Below are 14,491 nucleotides of genomic sequence, written 5' to 3'. Positions count from 1 at the left end.
CAAAGTATGAAAAAAAATCCACTGAAAAAAAACAATTCTTTTAAAAATAGAATTGGACAAAGAGAATCAGATACAAAAGCTCACTGAAGAAAATAATTTCTGAGCAAGTAGAAGCTAACGACTATGAGAAACCAAGAAACAATAAACAAAATCATAAGAAAGAAAAAAATAGCAAAAGAATGTGAAAAAGTCTCATTGGAAAAAGAACTGACTTGGAAAAATAGATACAGGAGAGATAATTTAAAAAAAAATATTGGACTAATCGAAAGCCATAATAAGAACAAAGAGCATAGACATCATCATTTAAGAAATTATCAAACAAAATTGCCCTAATATTCTAGAACCAGAGAGTAGAATAGAAATTGAAAGAATCCACTGATCACCTCTTCAAAAAGATACTAGAGTGAAAACTCTCAGGAATATTATAGCCAAGTGAGAGAATTCCCATGGCAATGAGAAAATATTACAAGCATCTAGAAAGAGACAATTAAAGAAGCACAGTTATAATAACACATACTTTAGCATCTTCTACTTTAAAAAATTGGAGCTCTTGAAACATAATATTCCAGAGGGCAAAGGAGCTACGATTACAACCAAGAATTATGGAAAAGCATGGATAGTATTGTTCCTATCCAACAATACTAAGTATAATTCTTCAGGGGGAAAAAAGGATAATCAATAAAATAGGGAATTTTCAAGCATTCTTGATGAGAAAGACAGAGTTGAATAGAAAATCTGACTTTCAAATAAAGACTGGGGAGGAGCATAAAAAGGTAAAGATGAAAGAGAACTCATTAAAACAATTAATAAGGATAAACTGTTTACATTCTTACATGGGAAGATGATATTTGTAACTCATAAGAAATTTCTCATTATTAGGGGCAGTTAGGAAGAGTACATATTATATAGGGCATAGATCTTAATTGAATGGAAAGTGATAATATCTACAAATATATAAATAAAATTAAAAGGTGATCGAGCAATAGACTGGATGAAAGGGAAAGGGAGTGATAGAATGGGATAAATGATAATACTTGAAAGAGGGATGAATAAACTGCTAAAAAAAAAAACTGTTATAGTGGAGAAGAAGAAGGGGAAGAGAATGAGTGAATCTTATTTTCATCTGAATTGGTTCAATTTATCTTACCCTACAGGACAGTGGCAGGGGAAGGGAATAGCAACAATAGAAGAAAGGGAAGACTGGGTGAAGGGGCAGTTAGAAGCAAAATACTTTTGATAAGAAACAGGGTAAAAGGAGAGAGTGAATAGGATAAATGGGGGAAATACAGTTAGCATGAATTATTGCAGGGGGAAATGGAAGGACATTTATCTGATATAGGCCTCATTTCTCAAACTTAAAGAGAGCCAAGACAAATTTATAAAAAGAAGGGTAATTCCCTAATTGATAAATGATTAAAAGATAACAGTTTTCAGTTGAAATAATCATAGATATAAATAGCTATGTAAAAATGCTCTATTGATTGGAGGAATTAAAATTAAAGTAATTCTCAGTGAGATGTGGAGGGAAAGTATAGAGGAGGAAGTGAAAGAATCTGGAATGCAAAGTTTTAAAAAATGATAAAGATTATTTGTAGATGTAATTAGAGTAAAATAAAATATTAAAGTAAATAAAAAAGAAATTCAGTTCTCAGTCTCAATTCTTTCCTCAAATTTCATTGATAATGATAAGACAAAATAAAGCCTAAAATAACAACAAAAGAACATAGGATAAGTAACTATTAGCTCTAGACATCAAAGGACCTTAAAAATTATTTAGTCTAACTTCATTGTGAAGAGGAAGAAATTGAAGTGTAGGAAGATTATGATTTACTTACATTCACAAATATTAGAATCAAAGTCATAATTTGACAATATTGCAAAAGAAAATCACAGAAAGAACAAAAATTCAGAACTGAATAATATATATGGTATAATAGTCTCATAGAAGAAATGAGGCCCATGGGTAAGAAAAATTGAATGGACCTCATATTTAATTGTATTAAGCAAATTTCGAACCTTTTTTCTTTCTTTTATTCTTTTGGACAATAAATGGCTCACTGGATAGAAAATCATGTTAACAAATAAAAATGGCATTTATAAACTACTTCTCTTGAAATTAGACATATATCTTCATTTATAACTTTATGAAAAGAAAATTAGAATAATGAAGAGAAAACTTACTTCAGAACCAAGAAGATCTCCATTCAAGTACCATCTCTGACAGAATCTATTATCTTGAACAAGTCATATAACCTCTCATTGCCTCAGGAAAAACCTTTAGGCAGCTAGATAGAACCATGGAGCACAGAGAATTGAACTTGGAGTTAGGAAGGCCTTAATTTGAGTCTTGCCTCAGACACTTACTAATTATGTGACTTTGGGCTACTCACTTGCCTATGTTTGCCTTTTTTCTTAACTCTAAAAGGAGATATTAAAGCACCTCTCTTGGTTATTGTAAGGATAAACAGAGATAATAATAGTAAAGTGTTTAGCATAGTCCCCAGCACATATCTTATATAAATGTTAGCTATTACTATTAACTAAAATATATGGTATAGGAAATGGGTTCTTTTGCATTGGGTAGAGTAAATTCAGGAGCTCCTTATGTCCAAAAATTATTGAAAGATAATTAGATGTGCATACAAATAATAGGATGCTATAAGATAATATATATATGTATATGTTTATATATTCTACATATGTGTATATATATATTACACACACACACACACACACTGTGTGTGTATATTCACTTGAATATCCTGTTAGAATAGTATCTATCTATATGTATGTGTTTGTATATGCATGTATGTTTATGTAGAAAACATATTCATATATGTGTATATAATGTTTTATTGTTACTAATCAGGCATGCCCAACTCTTTGTGGTCCCATTTGGTGTTTTCTAGAAAAAAGTACTGTGGTAGTTTGCCATTTCTTTCTCCATTTCATTTTCTAGATGGGGAATATAAGGCAAACTAGGAATTGTCTAAAGCCTAAATTGAACTCAGGTCTTCCTGACTCTAGACTGGGGCACACTCTATCATGTGTTTATGTGTGTGTATGTGTACACACACATTCTATATAGGAATATAACTATAGATACATACATATATGAAGACATATTAAGACAAAATATTCAAATGAACCTTTATGAAGTCATATGCTTAATCATTTTGGGGGATATTTCTTACCTATTCTCCTTAAGTGTCTGTAAACAATTTCCTAATAACAAGTAAAAATATGACAATATAAAAGTTCATTTGAATATTTTTAAAAATCCACTTAAGCAAAGTAGGTGAGAAGACAAATTCAAATTACAGAGGCATTTTGGTTTGTCATTTTAACAAATGTTCTGCTGTTTACAGAAATTCAGAAATCTCTGGCACTCTGCTAAGTCTTTAACCGACACTAATCTCTCCAAAATGAAACCTGCTTGTAAGGAAAGATAAGTATACATTATAAAGCTAGGCAGAATTATGGAAAAGAATGTAAAACCCTTGTTAAGGACTTAAGCCTATGTGAATCTGTACTCTAGAATGAAAGCTCTTGGGAAAACAATTCAGAATTATATAATAGATGACTCTTGAAATTTCAAATTAAAACTATAAAAAACTGCCTTTTTCTGTAATAATATGGATAATTGAACAAATGTTTCAACAACACTCAGGTATAAGAAGGACCCATAAAAAACAGACATTTCTTTTTTCTTTTTTTTATTTTATTAAAGCTTATTATTTACAAAATATATGCGTGGAGAATTTTTCAACATTGACTCTTGCAAAACCTTCTGTTCCAAATTTTCCCTTCCATCCCCCACCCTCTTCTCTAAATGGTAGATAGTCCAATACATGTTAAAGATGTTAAAATATATGTTAAATACAAGATATTTGTACATAGCTATACAATTATTTGCTGAACAAGAAAAATCGGATCAAGAAGGAAAAAAAAAACTAGAAAAATTGCAAGCAAACAACAATAGAAAGAGTGAATATGCTATGTTGTGGTCCATACTCAGTTCCCATAGTCTTCTCTGGGTGTAGATTGCTGTCTTCATCACTGAACAATTAGACCAGACTTTTCTATAAAGGATACCCAAATGGACTATTTTCTGATTTCCAATTTGAATCCCCAAAAATACTCTATGTTAATGTTTCTGTATATATGTCTGTGTTTATAAGTATTTATATGTGGAGATACACACACATTATTTGCGTGTGTGTGTGTGTGTGTGTGTGTGTGTATGAAATTCAGATTCACTGCTGTTGGTCTAAGCCTTGTCTTTCACTGGAAATCTTATTTCAAACCAAATTCTGCTATCGATACAATACATCATTTATATCTCAGCTATATATCATTTACTTGTTAGTTGATTTTGTAGCTTTATATCCATTCCAAAAGCATATGAAAATAAAAGGAATAGACTTCTCCTTCCATTGGTATAGGGAACTTCCAGCTGAGGAAACTCCATCCACCAATACAGTTAAGATTTTCAGTTTTAGTGAATTGCTTTGCATACTTAAGAGTTGCATAGTGGACTTACCCAGAGATACAGATTAAGTTTACCAGAGACTGAATTAAGATCCACATCTTCATGCCTACCTCAAGTTCTATACTCTGTTGTGATTTACAAATTTACAAATATCTGGTTTCTACAATCTTCTCCTTTTTTAAAATAATGTCTCTTTCCTCTCACTTTTCCATTCTTTCCCTTATTCTCTCCTTCTTCCTTTTCTCTCTTCTCCCCATTTCCAACACAAATAGATGGATATGACAGAGAAGTATCTAAACCTTTCATTTTCTACTATATGTAAGGAGTTTCCTCATACAAAAACTAAATGGAAAATAGGACAATAGGGAAAGGACTATTTAATATTTTATCAGATAAACTCATATTTAAATTAGTTACTGCAGAATAAGAATTCACTCTGAATAGGGATTATATATCTTTCTAAAGGTTAAAGTTTTAAGCACACTTAGAACTGTGGTAAACAGCATAAGATTTTCAAGAAGATTAATCAAGAAAGACAGACCAAACCAAGGAGGGAAGGATGGTGAAGTGAAAAGGCTTGTTCTCAGTGTACTTTTTTTTGAAATTGTCATATTTTTATGTATAGTATGTATATATATATGTATGTATGTATGTGTGCATTCATATCTGCACTCTAGTTTTAGACTGGCTGGATTTGGGGATGGGAAGAGGTAAGGAGAATGATTACATGGCAAAAAGCAAATTGTTTCTTTTCTTTTTTTTAATTTAATAGCCTTTTATTTACAGGTTATATGTATGGGTAACTTTACAGCATTAACAATTGCCAAACCTCTTGTTCCAATTTTTCACCTCTTACCCCACCACCCCCTCCCCCAGATGGCAGGATGACCAGTAGATGTTAAATATATTGAAATATAAATTAGATACACAATAAGTATTCATGACCAAACCGTTATTTTGCTGTACAAATAGAATCAGACTCTGAAATATTGTACAATTAGCTTGTGAAGGAAATAAAAAATGCAGGTGGGCAAAAATATAGGGATTGGGAATTCAATGTAATGATTTTTAGTCATCTCCCAGAGTTCTTTCACTGGGCGTAGCTGGTTCAGTTCATTACTGCTCCATTGGAAATGATTTGGTTGATCTCATAAGCAAATTGTTTCTGATATTTGCCCAAGTAACTAACTGCAACCCTTCAACACCTTATTCAGGTTTCTAAGTGATTCTTGAAGACATTTCAGACCCTGCTTATTGGTTTCCAATTTTCAGTATATTGTTCTCTCACCAATTGGGTGTGACCTATAAGTGACAGCACTATGCTTAATCATCTAAAGCTCTAAAAATATGGTATGTTCACACTCATAAACAAGTTCAAAGATTCTTCACAAATGTATTCCATCCACTTACTGAAAAAGTTCTCTCTATCTTCCTCTCCTCCCCCCACAATTCTAGAACAAGCCAGTAAATATATTAAAAATAGTTTGACTATTTGTGTATGGCCATAACCTTGAAATCTAGGTACTGTCAATCAAACAGGTAGATACCAAAAAAAGCAGAAGGACAATGCAAAAATCTCAAGGATCATCTGATGACAAGAGCCAAATAAATATTTGCAGTACTCTGCAATGGTTCATGTTAGTAAGTCTATGCTAAGCAATGAATGAGGTCACTGGTAAATTATTAGGAAATAGAAAAGCCCCAAAGCATGAATTACAGCTTCCAAGTTCTTTCTTTTGTCCTTTTTACATCCTCCTCCTTCCCTCCCCCCCAGGTGCTGAAGAGATTTTATAGTGATGACCTTGATTGTGAACATGATATGATAGAACTAAAGTTTGGTCTCAGAAGTGAGAGATTTGCCTGTGAGTCCTAGCATAGTCACTGACTGACTCTGTGAACTTAGACAAGTAATTTAATTACTCTGACGTCCAGTTTTCATATCTATAAAATGGGGCCAGTAGTTTCTATTGTATCTGATTCAAAGGATCATTGCAAAATCAGATGTTAAAAATTCTCCAGGAAGTTTAACCATCCCTTTCATAAAGAGTTGGAAAGAATATAGGAGTTGAAAAGATTATAGAATATAGAAAGAAAACAATGGGTGTTGGAGTTTCAGTTAAATGATTTACCAGCTATATTAGTAAACCTAATCCCTGTGAGCTGTCTCTGATGAAATGATAATATGAAAGATGATTTTAAATATGATTTTTCAAATATAATCAATACTAAAAATTTGTAAAGTACTTATAATAATAATACAAAGTATGTGGTATAAATATTGTACCTGTTTTACAGATGAAGCAATAAAGTGCCAAAAAAATTAAAATAATGAATCTGAGGCAGCAAAGTAATGCAGTGGATAGAGTACCAGCCATGAAGTCAGGAGGAACTGAGTTCAAATTTGGCCTCAGAAAATTAACACTTCATGTCTGTGTGACCCTAGGCAAGTCACTTAACCCTAATTGCCTCAGGGAAAATAATAATAATAATAATAAAATTTTAAAAAATGAATCTGAAATCACACAGTAATATCATTTTCAAGCTAGAATTTTAACCCAGATGGAAAAAAAAGAGAAGAGTTAAATTTATTGTTCATTTAAACACATTTAGATTATAGATATTTAAAATGTCTCACTTTATTGATGAATATTTAGAAAATTAAAGAGATTAAATTGTCTAGTCTAAAGTCATACAACTAATTGGTGGCAAGTCTGAATGAAACTGCACTCAAGTTTCTTCATTCCCACCATTTTTCCCATTTCTCTTCCTTTTAATTTTTAAACAAACAAAAAAAAACAAAGGATACTTAAAACATAAAGACATAATATAACAAGCAGCCTGGTAAGATGCAAAAAAAAAATGATACTATAATCAGAGGATCTAAGTTCAATCTTACATCTAATATTTTTTACCTTGTGACCTTGGCAGGCCACTCATCTTGCCAGTATCTCAGTTTCTTTATCTGTCACATGAAAACTTTGTAGTAGAGGGTCCTGCCATCTCTAGATATATGATTTTAGGTAATTGATTTACAAAATTTGTTTCGATATAATCTTTATAACTCTATTTTTATATAAAAGGAATGTTCCTCTTATACTTTTAATATTTCTTTGAAAATTATAAGCAAAACACCCTAAGGAATAAAATGTTAATGTTTTTATTATAGAGTTCAAACTTTCTGTTCTTATAGTGATATTTATCATTTTATAAGTTAAATTCATTAAATTGATTTCTGGGAGTAAGTTAAGTTATCAGGGGAAAGAGAATTCAATAGGAAGATATATGGCTAGACAAATGATTGATACATTATTATGGTTATTCTTTTCTGTGCCTATAAGATATGATTGATATGATGTTTTGTCTCTGAATTGGGCACCTTCCCTTTTCCCCTTTGCATATGTTTTGTAATTTACATCTAGATTATTTTAGAGCTTCACTTCATAGTATTCAAGTTTACTGTGTAGTGAAAAATCAGCACATAGAATTTTAGGTTAGATAAAAAATGAAACTGAATAATCCTAAATCTACATTCATATATCTACACCACTCCATAGCAAAATGCATTCTCCACATTGTAACAAGTTTTTTTTAATAATTATTTTTATTTTTCTCCAGTTACATGTAAAGCAATTTTTAACATTTGTTTTTAAAACATTGAGTTCTAGATTATATCCCTTCCTCCCTTCCCCACCCCATTGAGAAGATATATGTGAAGTTAGGCAAAACATTTATATAAAAGTCATGTTTCTATATTCTAAAATGTGCCTAACACAGAAAGGGGAAGGAAAAGACCATTCTATTCTTCACTATTTAAATAGATACTGGTACCTCAGGACATTTTTAGTGGTTTTAATTATCCAGAAAACCAAAAAAAAAAAACTGGAATCATTAATTCAAAAACTTGGTTCTATATTTATTAAATACAAGCTGGCTGCAAGACATGTTGAGTTACCCCCAAAAATGAGAAAAAATACAAAGTTTCTATCCCCACGGGGCTTCTAAACTAATTAGGAGGATGATATATATCAATTAACATCTTAAACTTTTGAATGTATTAGAGCTAAAGAAAAAGAGCATAAAAATTATCTTAGGATGATTTGAAGAGAAAGACCCTTTTTAGTTGACAATAATCATGAAAGCGTTTCACTGATGATATCTTAGCTAGTTCTTAAAGGGAAAGAAAAAGAAAAAAAAAGATGTACAGTAAGGAAGATATGTCTTACAGGCTTGGGAAATACCAAGTGTAATTACACAGAGTCAGACAATAACCTTGTGAAACATCTAGTTTGGCTCAATTGAAAAAGTTAAGTAGGTAATATAAAACAAGAATCAAAAAGTACGCTGGAATTCATTCATGCAGGCTAAGGAGTTTATTTTATAGTAAAGAAAATAACTCACTCACTGAAACTTTTTGAATAATGAAGCAAAATTGTCTGATTGTGTATTAAAATGGTTATTTCTGAATGAGCATTGACTGATAGAGGGAGAGATTAAAAATAAGTAGTTATAAGGCAATTAGTTAAAGGCAAGTAGTTATAAGGCTATGTAAATATTGTACCTGAGGAAAAGACTAGGGATGGACCAGTAAAGATTTGAGAAACAAGGGGTAGAATGATAGGAGAATTAGACTGTGTAGACCAGTGTCATAGAATCCAAAGGAAGAGCATAGCCAAGAAGCAAGAGAGTCTCAACAATACTACCTATTGTAGATACTCAAAGCATACATATCACAGACTATAGAAGACACAAGAAGTTAACAAACATTTAGTAAGTACCTACTTTGTGCTGTTCTAAGAGCCTATATTTACACATAAAGGTTTATTATTATCCTCATTTTATAATTCAAATAACCAAGGCAAAAGTAGATTAAGTGACTTGTGTAGTCATGCAGATACTAAGTACCTGAGGCCATATATGACTTCAGGTGTTCCAGACTCCAGAACCAGCACTTTATCCACTGAGCCACCTAGCTATATGAACACTACAAAGTTACATGCTGCAGAGTTTAAGGATGCAGAATAAGAAAAGATCATTGAGTTTAGAATGTAACTCCTTTTATGTTTCTTTTTGTATTTAGCAACAGTAGATGAGATGATTAGGCCCTCCTCCAGTTGTAGATACTAAGGTCCTGAGATCAAAACCTCAGTAAATGCATGCCAGTAGAATTTTTAGGTATCAGCTAGCAATTAGTAATAAAGACATCTATTTCATGGGAGAGTTAAGAGTAGAGATTTTTATTTTTTGTGACTTGCTTCGTTTGTGAATTTACAACTAATAGCTTTCTTCGTGCCATAAAAGGAATATACACTTAGAATTAGAAAGAATTCAACCTTATTTTATTGATAAGAAAGGGAAGCCCAGAGAAGTTAATTGCTTTGCCTAAGTTCAAATAGGTAGTAAATGAAAGAAATGGCCTTCAGACCTAATTACTCTAATTCTGAATTCAGTAATCTTTCTACTACAACATGCTAATACTCTCTCAGGTTAATAAACTTCCTAGTATAAACAGGAAAATAATATATTTTCAAAATCTGTATCTCATTGATTTGTTTTTGAATCAGTAAGGAAACCTGCTATCTAGCCATATCCCTTTGTTGAAGTCAAGCTTCAGAATCCCTGTGTGCTCCACTGACATCTGTAAACTTAGAAGAAACAGTGCTTATTATCCTTCTCATTCCAATTATTCAATGAATCTGAGACCTAATTCATGAAAATGTTTCAGGCAACATTTGATTATGACATAACCATGCCTGCCTATATTGACCAACTCTCATCTACCTTATGGTATATATTTGCCACAGAGTATCCAACCAACTACTGAAAACTTTCATTTTCTGTATATAAAAGGGATGAGAATTGATAGCATAAATAAATCCACAAATAAACCCTTAACACTTTACTATGTATCCAAACATTGACAATTTCTTTGTCTTGTTTCATGACCCATCCACCTTATTTTAAACCATATATTTGATAGTATGTCTACTTCTAATAAATTACAAAACCCAAAAAGCAATAAAACATATAAGCAATTAAAATATTTAAAGCATTAACATAAAATATCTTAACATTGATTAAACTTATATTGCTTTGGACCACTAAAGACTACAGATATAAAGGGATAAGACTCTACAGTGTATGTGCTGAGTAAAAGGGAGCAAAGAAGGCACCTGGCAGACAAAAAGTTAGCAGAATAAGAGCAACCTAAAGAAGGGATAAAGGTTACCAAAAGACAAATTTTGCCTAAAGCAAAATTGTGCCTAATGGTAAAAATTGAACTATGTTGTTGTCCAGATGGAAGATAAAAAAGGGAAGAGAAGAAATTTGTTGGTGTGGCTAGTTTGGAAATTTGCCAAAATTTTTGAAATTTTTTCAATAGAGCGGGAAAATTAGTTACAGCATACAGATAAAGTTAAAAAAAAACATAAAACTATATTTGTTGATATCATGAGGATTCACTTTGAAATCCTAGAGAATTGACAAATAAACTAATTTATCCTATAGTTTCTCTAAAGAAGCAGGATACAAAATAAAACCTAAATATTGAACATCATTTCTATGTATCATTAGCAAAATCAAGAAAAGAAAAATAGAAGGAAAAAAAATCATAAAAAAAATAAATTCAAAATGAAAAAAAAAAGGGAGAGAGAAATCTACTACAGCATTCACAAAAACAGTGTAACTAAAAAACAAATTATTCCTTAAAGATCAAGAACAGAAAATAAAATGAAGAATAAAAAAATAAATTCAATAACAGGAGGGATAGTTGGTGTTTAAGGCTAGATTATATTAATTTATAGATTTAGTGCTGTAACAATGAAATAACCAAGATGATACTTTACAGAGCTAAACTAAGTAATAGCAAAATTCATTTTGGAGAAACACAAGACGATAAAAAGTTACCTATACTCTACACCTAGAGAGAAAGAGAGAGAGAGAGAGAGAGAGAAAGAGAGAGAGAGAGAGAGAGAGAGAGAGTGTGTGTGTGTGTGTGTGTGTGTAGGTATATGTACTATAAAAAATTACCAAAAAAAAAAAAAAAAGAAAGAAAGAAAGAAAGAAGGAATAGTACTTTGAGATTGCACATTATTATCAAACAATTACCACAGAAATTCTTTGGTACCTATCAGAATGTAGAAAAGTAAATAAATGAAACAAACTAAATGAAAAAAAATCGGAAAAATGTTAACCCTATGGCAATATAAAAATGCCTTTTTTTTTTAAATTTTTTACTTAGGAAAGAAATCCCTATTTGATAATAATTACTGAAACAACTGGAAGCAATCAGGCAGAAATGATGTTTAAACCAACAAGTTATACTATATTCTATAGTGAATTAAAATTGTACATGTGTATGTAATGGTAAAGATTATAATGTAGAAGTCCAAATTAGGTATCTGTCATAGCTCTTGTTGGAAGATAAATTCTTCACCAAACAAGCAATACCAATGTTTCAAAATATTAAAAAAAAGGTCCTTGAATTTAAACAATATGGAAAAACTTATGCATAGACAAAAATAAAGCATTGATGTAAGAAAGGAACCTGTTGATCAGTAAAAATTTTCTTTGTAGCAAATATCTCTGATGAATATAATAATATATTAATAATAATAATAATAATTTTGGTACCCTGATGTTATAAGTGGAAATAATAAAATAAAATCAAAAGCACTCCCTACAGGTAGATTATAATTTAAGAACAAATATTTTCCAATGATAAATTGAAAATGTTTATTTATATGAAGCATAGATCAAAACCACTAATAGTAAGAGAAATTCAAATCAAAACAATACTTTTACCCAGAAGACCCTGCTAGGCATTTAACCTAAGGAGGTTAACCTAACCAAAAAAGAAAAGTTTAATATACCACCAAATATATGATAGTATGTCTAAAGTAAGAAGGAATTTGAAACAAAGCAATGCCCATTAAATGGAGAATGACTAATCAAGTTGTAATACATGGATACAATAAAATATTAATGCTCCATAAAAAATGGTGAATGATGAACAAAGAAAATCAGAGGAAGAGATAAATTAATGCTAAATGAAAGATGCATATGAAAAAACAGCACACAGAGTAAGTACAATAATGTAATTAAAAATACCACCACCACCACCAAAACCACTGGAAATAGAAAAAAAATATAATGATAAATTTATTTAATAAATAAACTATAAACATAAATAAATAAGAATAAAAATAATATAAAATAAAAATAAAATAATAAATAAATGTTAAATTTAAAAAGAAAAATATAAGAAGGAATCTTCCCTCCCTTCTTTATAGAGAGGGTATTATATCTTCAAAGCAGTTTTTCTAATGTGAAATTTCTTAAATGTGTTGCCTATTTGCTTACCTATATTCTCCACAATTCCCCATCTAAGATAACTTTCTTACAAAGCAAGAAGGAGGATACATTAATAATTTTTAATGACATAAAAATTAATAAAATATATTAATAAAAATAAATAAAATAAAATAAAATAACTTTGCAAGTTTAAATTTTTTTAGCCATTCATTAATAGTTCAACAGACAAATTCCTTGCACAGAGTAAGTCAAAACTAAGCTTATAATGAGAGTTTTTATTTTTGAATTTCATTATATTGAGCATGGCTATTTTATCTTTTCATGCTACTAATTTTCACATTAACCACTCACTTTTTTTCCCTCAATTAAATCAAAAAAAAGAAAATAAAAAACAAAGTAAGAATCCATAGAAGGAACCCATTATACAACTTTACTCCCCAGGTTATTAAAGCATGTTTTAAAGAGAGCCATATCAAATTTATCGAAATAATAACTACATATAGAAAAATTGCTCTAAATCACTACTGATTAGAGAAATATAAATTAAAACAACTCTGAGGTACCACTTCACACCTTTTAGATTGACTAAGATGACAGTAAAAGTCATGATAAATGTTGGAGGGTATGCAAGAAAACTGAGACACTAATGCGTTATTGGTGGAGTGTGAAATGATCCAACAATTCTGGAGAACAATTTGGAATTATACCCAAAGATGTATACCTTTTGATCCAGTTATGCTACTACTGAATCTTTATCCCAAGGAAATCTTAAAGGAAGGAAAAATCTTAAAGGAGTGCAAAAATGTTTGTAGCAGCTTTTTGTGGTGGAAAAAAAAACCCTGAAAAATGAGTAGAGGTTCATCATTTGAGAAATGGCTGAATAAGACACAGTATATTAAAGTAATGGAATATTCTCCCTCCCAACTTGTAAAAGTGAATATTTAAATTGTTTTCTATGGAATATTGTTGTCACAAATGATGAACAAGATAATTTTAGAAATACTTGGAAAGATTTAAATTAATTGAATGCTGAATAAAAGAAGCAGAAACAGGAAAACATTGTACACAATAATAGCAATATTGTACAATGATCAACTTGGTTCTTCTCAGTGGTTCAGTAATCCAAGGCAATTCCAATAAATGCCATCTGTATACAGAAAAAGACATTTATGGTGATTGAAAGCAAATCAACACTTACTGTGTTCATTTTTTTCCCATTTTTTTCCTGTTTTTTTTTTCTCTAATGGTTTTCCTTTTTTTTTTTCTTTTGATTTTTCTCTCCCAACATGATTCATAAATAAATAAATGCGTATTTAAAAATTAATGTACATGTATAACCAGGACAAAATTAAAACATTTAAAAAATGGATATGCAAGTATTATAAGTTTCATCAAACAGGAAGAACTACGGAAACCTATTTGAATGGCTCCAAATAGTGTTGAATAGAGCCTCTCCTCACCAGTCCAAAAGGCTTATAGAATCAAAATTAAACAACCTAGAAATTCTAGAAAGATCATTAGGTTCAGCCTCTTTAGATAGGCCAAAGTCTAAGCTATAAAGAACTGATCATTATGAAATAGCAAGTGCTTAATAAATGCTTGCTGATTTATTTTTGTAGATAGGTAGGTAGGTAGGTAGCAGGAAGGGAGGGAGGGAAAGGGAAGGAGAGAAGGAAGGAAGGAAGGAAG

This window comes from Sarcophilus harrisii, chromosome 5, assembly GCF_902635505.1.
Source record: "Sarcophilus harrisii chromosome 5, mSarHar1.11, whole genome shotgun sequence".
Taxonomy (NCBI): domain Eukaryota; kingdom Metazoa; phylum Chordata; class Mammalia; order Dasyuromorphia; family Dasyuridae; genus Sarcophilus; species Sarcophilus harrisii.
Note: the sequence above shows the minus strand (reverse complement) of the source record.